The sequence below is a fragment of the Lichenostomus cassidix genome, chromosome 8 (assembly GCF_008360975.1).
Source record: "Lichenostomus cassidix isolate B80296 chromosome 8, HeHo_3.0, whole genome shotgun sequence".
Taxonomy (NCBI): domain Eukaryota; kingdom Metazoa; phylum Chordata; class Aves; order Passeriformes; family Meliphagidae; genus Lichenostomus; species Lichenostomus cassidix.
In genome coordinates, this window is record NC_139489.1 from 25,337,766 (window position 1) to 25,348,085 (window position 10,320).

At 52.4% G+C, this 10,320-nt stretch overlaps 1 long non-coding RNA gene across 1 annotated transcript; it reads right to left on the reverse strand.

Annotated features, from left to right (window-relative positions):
* Window positions 1-364: 364 nt before the first annotated feature.
* LOC146434153 (uncharacterized) lies at window positions 365-2,681 on the reverse strand. The gene is made up of 2 exons (XR_014853847.1): window positions 1,943-2,681; window positions 365-902 (listed from the first exon to the last, which is right to left on the reverse strand). It is a non-coding gene; the product is annotated as an uncharacterized LOC146434153 (long non-coding RNA).
* Between the last annotated feature and the right edge of the window lie 7,639 nt (window positions 2,682-10,320).

Sequence of the window (10,320 nt, forward strand, 5' to 3'; positions counted from 1 at the left end):
TGTCTGGAAGGTCCTGAGGGTCTCCTCACCATGAACCCAGGTGCCTCCTTCCTCTGCAAGGAATCACATCTGTTCATGCTCTTCCCTCCCTCCCAGGTCCAAGACAGACCACAAGCAAGAGGATCTGCTGAGGTTGGGGAGGAGGGATTGGAGAAAACCTCTCAGCAGCTCTCGCTGCAATTCTGCAGAGCTTTTCTGCTTGTAGCTTTCTTACTTTATTTGATTTCACCATGTCTGATTTTATTGGATATTTATGCCTTTTATGTGGTCCAGTACTCAGAACAGTGCATTTGGGAGGAGGCTTGATCCATATACACATCTCCCTGTATAAACACAGGGAATAAAGAGACTCTGGGTACATAAGTGAGAGAGAAGAGGGGGGATTTGATTTATCCTCCCACAGTGGGGCACCAGGAGTAGGATTTTAGGATCTGCTCAATAAAGAATTTGAGGTTTCTAAAAGAGCATCTTGTGCACAACCCCAGAGCCCTTTCAAGCTCAACCCCTCAAATGATAAATCTTTTGGAAAGCGCTTCTCTAAAAGGAAAAAAAAAGAAGAAAAATTCATACATTGATATATTGTATATGGCAGTCAATGAACATGAGCATCAGTTTTCAGCTCTGAAAGGCCGTCAGGGTGGGTCTCTGCTCCCTCTTCCTCCACGTGACAGAAATTATTCAAATTCTTCTCTTCTAGCAGCCAGGCAGCGATCCCGCGCTGCGTCGGCCGAGGAGCAGATGCAGCTCTGGCAGGCACTCAGCAAAACACCAAGTGAGCAAGTTTTTCTGCGGCTTCTCACATCCGCACCATTCCTCAGAGCAGGGTGTAATCAGCCTCCATTTGTTTTTACGGCTTCGGCTCCAGAATAGATGGGAACACAGGCTACAGCAAAGTGCTCCTGCTGCCAGGAGCCGCAAGGAAAATGGGGTGGGAAAGGTGCACTTCCTACTCTCTGTCTCCTTGAGCCTTCCTGTTAAGCAGGTAACAACTGAGACACCCCAAATCAGGTGCCAAAGGTGCCTCTAGACAGACTCTTTACCGTCAGAAATACAGACTTTTGCTATGATTCAATATCCATGAACTCAGCCTGCTTCTCTGGCTGATTTACTTCCCCAGCTAAAATATATCACCCTTCCTGACTTCCCATCAGCTGGAGAAAAGAAAGGAAGTTGTATGTGCCTTGACACTATGCCCCAGCCAGCCTGGGAATATTTGCAAGGTTGTTGGAGACCAACTCTGTTCCTGGAAAACACAGCCTGAGATGCAAGCAATCACAGAGTAAAAGATTTCTTGCATGGGACAGAAAAAACCCAACAGTTGCACTAATGATGGGGAAATGCTTGAAGAAAAACCTTGTATTTTTTATCTTTGATTTTTGCAGCTCTCCTGGTAGCTGTGCAGTGATGGAGAGCGTTGGCATCACCCAAATATTGCAGGGCAGAATGGGGAAGGTCCTTCCACTCTCATCTTTGCACATGGCTGCTTCACACCCCACTCCCTCTCCCATGTACTGGGGACTGGCTCTTTGGGATAACTCTCCATCCTGTTCCCATCAGGCCAAGGACAGGGAAGAGGTGTTTGCTCATCCTCCCACCTCAGACATGCAACCTGCCCGGCACAGCCACCCTGCTCGGCCAGGCCTGGCACAGCAAACGCAACTTGTTGGCAAACAAACGCAGCCAATTTCCTCATCTCCGAGTGATTTATCTGCAGAAGGGAAAGCTAAGCCCAGCCTAGACATCCTGCTTTTTATTCTCCTTGGTTTTCCAGCCAGGAGAGCCGGGGCCTGAGGAGTTCAGCGAGTGCGGCCGAGGTCAGGCCACAAATCAGGGCTCCGTCAGGCCGGGCGCGCGGGAGCCTCCTGGGCCCCTGCGGCTGATTTATCTGCTGCCTGCTGCTTCTTTATTTTTAGTGCATGTGCTGGAGTTCCTCATTACTCACCAAGAGCTTATTTGGGACTCCCTGTCCCCAGGGATGGTCCCTGTTGTGCGTTGTGCAGGATGCCCTGAGCAGTGGAGGTGCTTTCCTTCATCCCACAGTCGTCTGCAAGCGGGCAGGCAGACACCAAGGAAAGAGATGGAGTTTCCTTTGCTGGGATTGTGCGTTTAGAGATGGAGTCAGTGGGGACTCTGTGAGTCTTTCCATGCATCCTGGGGCTGCAGTGAATGGGAGATGCTCCTCATGCCTGTGTGATCAGGGTCTACCTCAGCCATTGCACAGCCTGAGACTTCAGTGATTCACTTCACCCACCCTTGCCTTTAGAAAAGAATTCTTTTTTGGGACAACTGCTGCCCACCACCAGCAGAGCTGTGGCCATGCACTCACACCCAAACCAGCAGCAGCAGCTCCTAAAGCCGTGATGCTCCAAGCACAGCTCCAGCACAGCCTCTGCATGGGAACACAGCTAATTTTAGCTCCTCGGAACGTGCAGCGTGGTTGAGATCGGCTGTAGCCAGAGATCCTGCTGGAGGGGGCTCGTTTGCCTCATATGCTCCAATATTCATCATCCTTAAGTCCAGCTAGCAGTGTGTGTGCCCTCAAGGACATCCTCTGGATGCAGAGAAGATGGACATGAGAGTGTCCTGACCAGCAAGGCCTGTGCAAAGTGGAAGCCAGCTGGGGCTGAATCAGCATTGTGGGGGGATTATTCTCCAGGTCCACGAACACCCTGAACATGGATCAGGATGAGCAGAGGGATACCTCACTCCCTCCAGCAGCAGAGAGGCTGGCATGCAGGGTCAGCAGGGTGGCTCTGGCACACAGGATGTGGGGCTGGCGGTGGCGCTGGACTTTGACCGGCTGCAGGAAGGTGTTTACTGCTGCCACAATAACGGCAGCTCCGCAGCTGGCAGCTTCCCAATGTGCCAGGCTGGGGGGAACAGGGACCCCAACGGGACATGTGAGCTGCCCCTTTTCAGGGACAAGGGTTTAAGGTTGTCTCCCTGTTCCCCCAAAGCAGAAGGTTGCAGCACACTCCACTGGGGAGGTGGGGGTTCTGTTTGTCATGCCACCACAGAAGCCACCCTGGAAGTGTTGGCACTGATGGGTGACACTCCTCCACTCTATCTATCCAGTGTTGCTGTGACCTAGAGCCCTTAAAGCTGTAATTTGATTCTTCAGCCCTATAAATATGACCAGAGCACCCTATAAATATGGGCAGTGCAAAACAGTAACAGTAACTGCAAAAACAGTCATCTAATACAGTTAAATATAAGGACTATAATCCAGCAGATTATCTGAGCCTGGATGGGGAGCCACAGGGACCTGAGGAGGAGCTTCTGCCCAATGCTGAGTGCTCAGCAGGCAAGGAGGAATGCCAGGCAGCTCTTCACTGACGTGCAAATACCCTGAGGATGAGCAGTTTTGCAGTAGTGAAGGTGGCATTTGGCCATGGAACAGTCCAGTTCCTAGAAAGGTTCATGAGGAATTTGCCATGGAATTTGGGCATGGAGTCAGCTCCCGTGTTGGGGAGCAGAGGCTGCTCCAGACCATGCTCAGCTGGTGCCTCCCTGGCATGATGCACCCATCCCATGGGTTTCACACTGGGAAGCTGTTTCCTCCCTTTATATCATCTGCCTAAGCAGTGACCAGATGACACCAGGAGGGCGATGAAGGGGTTGCAAATGGATGTTTCAAACCCTCCTCTTTTTTTTTTTTTTTTTTTTTAAGGAACAGGATGTTTGTAGCCACAGAGGAACCTCCAGCAGAGGCTCCTTTCCAGCCAGGATTGCCCCTGTGTCACTTATCTAAATATTCTTGCTTGCTGGATTAATTGGTGCTCAGGCTTCAAGAGCCTGTGAGGAAACATCACCCTTCATGTGAGAAGGGGTGACAGACCCTAAGGCCCCACAGCCCAGTAACACTGACACAGGGTGACCTGATTTGGGGTGCAGGAGATGCCTGTTCTGCCCCTTGCTCCCTCCTCCCTTTGCAAGTCAGCTTTCTGCCCCTTATTGCCACCCTTGCCAGTGTCACCAGACAGGAACAGGCAATGACCTGAGGGTGGGCATCAGAGCCCTGGACCAGAGCTGGCTTCTCATGGATGGATTGTGCTGGGGATCACAGGACCATCCATTTGAAGCTGATGGCAGTGAGGAATCATGAGGAGGGTGTCACCATCTGGAGACTGACCTGGAGGTTGTCAGTGGGGCCTGGTGTTGCTCCCCAGTCTCCTCCAGGCATTGCCCACAGGGACCAAGGTGACTCAGGAGCTTTCCCAGACCAATCTGCACAGGTGGATCTGGCACACTTGCAGGGAAGAGGAGCACATAGGGTTGAGCTGTAGGTCATGGACATTTCTCATTTGCAGTGCAAACCTGATTTTCCCTTTTTACTATGGTAGGAAGTTCCATTTGGAAGAAAATATTACAGCACGTTGCCCATCCAGCTCTGCAGGACATGGAAAACCAGCAGGAGGGATGGGAGCAGCAGGGAGGAGAGGGCAGAGCAGAGGAAAACCTCACCCCAGGCAGTACAGTGCCAGGGCTGGGGGGAAACTCACTGCATGCCATTATCCAGAGTCATCTTTGCAGTCCTGGAAACAAGAGCTGGATCCTGGAAACGCTTGCTGGAAGAGAAGATGTACCATAAATTTTAACTGTGAGGCAGCTCTGAAGAGGCAATAAATATGCCTGCATGCACATCCCCATGCCAACCTTCACTCCTCTTCCCATTCTGACACCCAGACGTGGTATCTGACCTCTGGGACCTCTCCTGTCCCATGACAGAGGCCCCACCTGAGTCCTGTCCAGCCTGTTGTTCCCAAAGCACACCCTCCTGGTAATTTTACTGCCCTCTTTAATCCTCCTTCCCTGTCCAGGCTGGTTACCATGTGGGTGTTGAGGGCAAATGGTGGCAATCAGGAGGGCATGGGAATCCCAAAACTAATAGTGGAGATTTATAGCTTCTGCTGGAGTGGTTCTGAGCTCAGGAGGGTGGCTGGGAGAGCAGCTCAGTGAAGTGCAAAGGAATGGGCAGCATGAGATACCGAAGTTCGGAAAAATACCAGCCCACCACAGAATAAATTCCTTCTGACCAGGCATGTCCTGCAGTCTCTAAATCCTCCTTCCAAAGGATTTTTTAAATTCCCTGCTTTCCCCATCCCCCCCAAACCAGACACTTGTCTATAAGGTGAGTCCATCCCTCCATGTTCTCCACAGTCCACAGCAAATAGGTGGGAACTCATGCCAGTGTCACCTCAGTGGGTCCATCATGCCATCAGTCAAGGAGGAGCTGCCAGCAATGTCCTGGGAAGGTTCCTGCAGCAAACCAAGGGGATGGAGATAGGGAGAGATCCTTTTCTGGCTTCTGAGTCGCTTTGCAAGAGGACTGGGAGGGAGATGAGAAGCTAATGTGATGAAGGCACAGTGGATACCATATGCATAACCCTGATCCTATCTTGCTTCCAGGTCCTGGAGGAATATGGTCTGGCATACACACCAGCAGGATCACTCTCTGCTGATCAGCTTCTCCCAAATCTGCTTAGCCCATAAATTACACTCAGCATCATGGCTGGGGCCAGCAGCTTCCAAGCCAATGGGGCAGAGCTGAGATCCTTATTCCAAACTATGTTTTTGCCTGCATTGGAAGAGATTTGAGTGCCTCCATTCCCCATGTGCACTGGACAGGGAAGCTGAGCAATGCCATGGGATTGTGGTGGTCTCAGTGATGCCCCTTAAAAACCTGAGCAAACTGGAGGCCCTTTGGGGCACAACCAGCAGCAGGGGGTGCTGAACACAGGCAGTGCTGCTTCTGCTGCTCCCTCCTTGCCGCTCCCTTGTTTTATGCCTGAAACAGATTTGAAAGCTTTTGGCACCAAAAAAAGTGACAAAAACCCGGCCCTGGAGTAGGGCTGCAGCTAGAAACGCAGATGCTGTATCGCTTCTCTTTGCTGGGGGATGGCTGGGAAGAGAAGGCCAAGGAAATGAGGGTGTATTTCATGTTGTCTTTGCTATTTGGTGCGATGCCAGAGTATTCAGCACTGAGGGAGGAGGGGAAGATTATCTTTGCTCCAAAGAAAACTTAGTCCTTCTTCCAGGGAAGCATCCCCTGAGATTTGTAAAGTGAAGGGAAGGTTGCCCCTGATGCTCTGGGCTGGTCACTGTCCTGCAGAAGGTACAGCTTGGATCACCAGCAGTGATGGGAATTGCCATAGCCCCAGGGCCAAGGATCAGCAAACACCCTCCTGAATATGTTTACCCTCCCACAATCCTGATGCAAAGTCGGGTGTCCCCCCCTTGCCTTCTCCCTGCCTGCCCTTTCCCATCCTCTTGGCCTAAAAGGCTAACCTGGAGCTCAGGCAGCCCCTACTTTTGTAGCCTCATGAAAACGGGGCTGTCCTGCAGGAGGAGGACCCTCATCCTACTGCAAAACCCATCCATGTCCCTAACCTGAACCTGAGCCAGAGAAGGAATGTCCCTGGCTCTGCACCACCCATGGGTGAACACAGCAGTGTGTTTGCTGGATGAACTGTAGCTGTCCTTCACCTGTCTGACTCCAGCCCTCCTCCCAGCTCAACTTCCCAGCCTGTCCTCACTGGCAGAGCCCTGGCTGCTCCTCTGTCACCTTGTGGGCATCATGTCCAAAGGTGTCATTCAGGAGAGCTGTGTAAACCCTGGGGCTTTTAATGTCCCAGGCCTCCTTCACTGGCTGTGTGCTGGAGGTGTGCAGAGCCAGGAAGCGATGGTGGTGCTGGTTATCCATGCAAGATCTGTGCTTTTTGGGCCAGGTAAGAAGGGCAGAAGCTGAGAAACAGATGAGGGAAGCAGGACCCAGGACAAAAACACCCTGAAGCCTTTTTAAGAAATAACACCTATTTATTAGCACAGCTCTCAGCAGCACTGCCTGTCCCATCTCTGCACAGGGACAAACCTCTGGTGTTGAGCTAGTCCCGCTCTCCTGGCAGTGCCCTCACCCCTGGGAGCTGTAATTCCTGGAGTTTCCCTCAGGCAGCTGCAGCGTGGTCCCTCCCAGCTCCAGCAGCTGTTGCAGGAGAGCTGCCACAGGACATCCCGGGCTGCTCCATGCCCCTGGGCTGGCTCTCCTCGCCTACACAAACAGTTTGTGCAAGAAGCCTGGCCTGAGCCTCTCCCTGGGGTGGAGCAGCACCAGCACGCACAGGGATATGTTACCCTTGCCAGCTCTCCCAGCCACCCTCCAATGACTGGCACTGCTCAGCCAGCATTCCCAGGACATCTGCAGCCCTGCACAAGCTCTGTCCCTGCGGTTTTCCCAACACAGGGCCTGCAGAACTCAGCCTGACCCTTCTCCAGGGTGCACCAGCTTATAGCAGGCAGATGTTTTCTCCCCTGCCATTTCGGATCCCCAGAGCCAAGCAGATGCTTGTCCTATCCTCCCTTCATGACATCCAAAAAAACCAAGAGAGTGTGGCACTCCTCCAGAGGTGGCTGCACAGCATTGGAATGTCAGGACAATCCCCTCTGGCTGGTAGGGCTTCTGGTAGAGATTTCCCTGCGAGACATAAACTGCACGGTGACCTGGCCTCCTGCTTTCCACCCTTTGCAACAAGGCCACTGCCTTCAAGTCCTCACCTTACTGAGATCTCATATGGATTTGGTTGCTTTAAGCCACAACACTTCCTGGGCTGGGGCTTCAGCAGGATGAAAATTAGAAGAGCAGAGAATCATGGAATCCTTTACGGAGGAAAAGACCTCTAAGATTGCGTCCAGTGCCATGTCTAAATGTTTTTTAAATACCTCCTGCAGTTCCCTGGGCAGCCTTTTCACTGGCATCAGTGCCATGGACACAGCAGACCTCCCACAGCTCCACAGGAGAGCAGCCATAACCTGGCCTCCACCACTCACTGGGCACTGCTGTATTTCAGCACAGCTCTGCATCTCAGCAGGCAACATGGGACCTGTTATCCTGCCTGCCCCACCAATCTTGGGACAAATACCCATCCTTTATGTCAGGGATGGGCACTGGACATTCCTGACACCTCTGTGCAAGTGTGGCAAGCCCATCCCGAGGTGCTGCCCCAGGAACAGGCCAGGAAGGACCAAAATGTGGTTTATTATTTTGTTCCCAGTCACCAGCAGCTCATGCCCGGTAGCTGCTAAGCCCAAGGGACCTGCAAAAATCCCTTGGGTGCAGGGAGAAGGCACAGAGCAAGGCATACCCTAAAATCCAGCATGTTCACGGTTTTCATGCCTGCAGCTTCCCGGGTAATTGTGGAGGGCAGCAGGCAACCACTATCACTCACCCCCAGTGTCCTAGGAGCACTGGAATCTCACCAGTCTTGCTCCAGCCTCAGCTCCTTAAACACAGCTGCTGCAAGCGCCGGCAGAGATGAGGAAAAACAGCAAAGCAAAGAGAAGGGGGAAAAACAAACCCCTTGAAGCCAGCAGAAAAGCCTGAAAAGATCTGGCTGGACCCAGGGAGGACGAAGCCCTGCTTTTCTTGTGCTGCCCCCTCCTTTCTCCTCCGTCCCACCTCTAAAATACCGCTGATCTGCCCGTGATTAAGAACAAGGCTCTCTTGAGCAGCGATGAAATCCCATCCTATGTTTTTGAGGGTATTCTGCTTTGCTGGGAAAGGACGGGAGCTGCCTCCAAGCTCCAACCCACGCCTCCCCTTCGGCCCCGAGCTGAAAAACAACAACGGGCTCGGGAAGAAGAAGGGGAGAAGGGAAACATGCCGTTCTTGCAGCTCCAGCAGCTCCTGCCCCTCGCATCTCCGCGGCGGAGGCCCTGACTTGTTGGCAGCGCTCGGATTGGCCGGGGGGGTGGGAAAGGGAGCCCAGTTTGGTGTTACTGGGCAGACTTGGAGATTTTGGGGGGATGGAGGGAGGGGGCCACGGGCACACGCGCCTGCGTCGGGAGGGGAGCGCGCACAGGGCTTGTTTTGTGATGCTGGATTCCTGTTCGCCTCCGCCGGCGCGCTGGGACACGGCGTCAGCTGCTCTCTGTCTCATGCTGCTATTTGGGCGACAGCGATAGGGGGGACAGCGACGGCGAGGGGGAGGCTCTGGGTTGGTGCTGGGCTACGCGGTGCCCGCCTGAATGTCCCCATTGTGCTGCCAGGGAGGGAGCAGGAAGCGCTGGCATCGCCTTGGCACCTCCCCGGCACCCTGCCAGCATGGGGACCCCGCGAAAGGGGCAGGGGGTGTTGTTTTTTTTTTGGGGGGGGGAAGGGAGAGGAAATAGGAGAGGGAAAAGAAGTTAAAAAAAAAAAAAAAAAAGAACAAGGTCTGGAAGTAGAAAATGTTACCGTGCAGAAAGGGGTTTGAAAGGAAGGGGGAAAACACAGCCAACCTCTTTGTTTGCTACACTTGGGCAGTAAAAATGGCATTTTCCTAGGGGGACAGTAAAAAAACAACCCTGCCGCTTGCCCCCAAATGCTAATTTCATCGCAGGTGGCTGGCCCAGCACAGCGCTAAATTGGTCCCAGCAGGATGTTTTACCCACTTCTGAAGCCTCTCTGCCCAGCCCCTGGAGCCCTGCTGTGTTTTACCACTGGGGATCTCCCCATTTTCCAACCCCTGCCACCCAAATTGCCCCCTCTCCCTCCCTGCCCACAGGATGGGACTGGGCAGGGACACTCTGGCCATCTACACCCATCCTGGCCGCGTGCAGATGTAGCCTGGGTTCACCTGGAAAAGGTCTCATCCACCACCAGCATGGGTTGAGAAATTCCAAAGCTGCTCAGCGCTCCCACGCAGCTTCACAGCACAAAATTAAACCTGAAACAGGAGCCAGAAACTTCAATGGCAGAAGAAAATTATTTTTATTTTTCCCTTTTCCTTTAAACATGTGAAAGCCAATTGATTTTTTAGACCAGAGCCCAAGAGAAAATGAAACCCCTTTCCGAGAAGGCTGTGCCAGATGTACTCTCCATCCTCCTGCATGAAGGTCTGGGGCACCTCTGGAAAAAGTCTGAAGGAAAGGTGGAGGAATCCAAGGTGGAGGGGATGGAGGGGAGGAAACCCCCCCAAATTACCTGAACAAGCTTAAAAAAAATAAAAGGGATTTTGGAGAGAATCTTCAGGGCCCTGGAACTTTGTCAAGGGGGAACGTGGGTTGGTAGAACCCTTGTGCTGGACTTCAGGTGACAAATTATGGGGTTAACAACCATTAGGTTTTTTATATTTCTTCATTTTGCTTGCTCATTAGAGTACAAACTATAAAGTTCATTACCCCCTCCTGAGCAGAGGGAATATTAATAGGCTACCATGAGAGCAAGCAGGACTTGCTCCATGCAGACAACCAGGAAAGCCATTCTGGCGTCAGTTTCTTGGTGTTTCCTGTGTGATGTTTGCATTAATTATTGCACTTTGTCATGGGGAGGAGTTCATTAAAGGA